Source organism: Drosophila teissieri, chromosome 3L (assembly GCF_016746235.2).
Source record: "Drosophila teissieri strain GT53w chromosome 3L, Prin_Dtei_1.1, whole genome shotgun sequence".
Lineage (NCBI taxonomy): Eukaryota > Metazoa > Arthropoda > Insecta > Diptera > Drosophilidae > Drosophila > Drosophila teissieri.
In genome coordinates this window covers 13,054,628-13,056,442 of record NC_053031.1, presented here as the reverse complement: position 1 = coordinate 13,056,442, position 1,815 = coordinate 13,054,628, and positions in this window count along the sequence as shown.

Below are 1,815 nucleotides of genomic sequence, written 5' to 3'. Positions count from 1 at the left end.
TATGTAATTTTATACAAAATATACACGTACGTCTAAATTAAATCATCATGTATTTAAGTTTAGACACTAAATACAAACCAATCCCAAAATTTGACATCATTTTTGTGTCTACTTTATATGAAGAAATTATTATATAATTCTATATGAAACAAAAAAATAATTGTAATATTTCTAAAATTCTTAAGATCAAATCAACAACATATTTTCTCTGTGTTTTTTGTGCTAAATTTTTTTACTGGTACTTCTTAATTTAATAACGATGTAAAATAAAGAGGAAAACAATTAAAATATAAAATAAATGTGGAACATACAAATGGTATTTTTGTAACTTTTAAAAACGGTTCGACGATGAAGCCAACTATCTCGGCTCATATTGAGTTTCAGTTTGAACTACAACAAAGTAGTTCTGACTACTCCACTGCATTGCTGAATAGCTACATATACATCCTGTGCGTTGCATAAACCTATAAAACTTTCAAATCAAATCGAGAAAATCTTGTAGATTGCAAATCGAGTGCTGAAATGTTACGTAAGCATCTAATAAATATCGAATTTCTGGTGCAAGCGGTTCGCGATTAGGCAACCATGGAATAAGAATCAGAATTATTACTTTTGTGCGCTACCTTTGCAGAAAGTGAGGTCGTAGTGCTAGATTCGCTGCTGAATTTCAATTATAGTGTTTTTAAAGATATGATGCGACAAAGGAGCCAAAAGTGTCGTGTTTTTGTATAGGAATCATAATAAACCTTATTTTTATTTGAAATATTTATGGAATATTGAGTACGCATTGAAAAGCTAAACTCTTAGTCTTATGAATAGGAAAAGTGGATTAACGAAAGACGATAAGACAGCTTTTTTAGTATTATTATCATCTTTGCCCTCTTACGGTCAGTTCCTCTATCTTAATTGCATCTTATTTAATATTTTCACAGTTTTCGGTTATATTAAGTGTAAATTATTGTTCGACTTCTCTTATCATTTCAAATTATGATTTATTTTTGCACAACCCTGTTTCAGGCTGCATTCACGCACATTTGCGTGATCTTTTTGATAGTAAGTACGTGAATATGAATATATCGCTATAAAGCTTCATAGATTATTCTTCTTGCTCGTATTGGATAGACAAATAGTTAAGGTTTGTTGGACCATCTACCCAGTTCCCGATCCAAAACTCACCCCTGCCACAGATCTTGAACTTAAGTCGCGGACAAACAAAACCCGTTGAATCACCCCTGCGAGACCCCGCAGAGACCCCTGTATCTGTATCTGTAATCTCCAGACGGAATGGCAGAAACACGCGGAATATCGGACAACAAACAGAAAGGCTGAAAGAAAACTATAGAAAATCATGATACTATCCGATCCGAGAGAGAGCCTCTTCTACGCGGAGTGCCCCTGAGTGTGCTGATAGTTTGATACAGCGATAGAGCGATAGATAAAGACTCAACTCAGGTTCACGATCGGTGCAATTGAGTGATATGGCTCACGGGTTCTGAGTGGGGAGAGCATATTAAATAATAGCCGAGTGCCGGGGCTCAATCAGTCAGTCAGGTAGAGCTCGGAATGCTTGCACATATCGCGTATACGCCCCGGCCGGCAAATGCCTTTTGCATTTAATACAGACTTGTAGACCGACTCTCTCTCGACCGACCGATACTGTTTCTGTTTCAGTTTCGTATCGTATCGTATCGTATCTTAGTATCGGTGAGAACGCTCACATTTCGATGCATTTCGCGGTTTTTCGTTTATCCACGGGCTTTTTGCGTTTGTAGTTTGTTTTATTTTCGCCAGCTTAGAACTTGCAGTTCTGTTCTC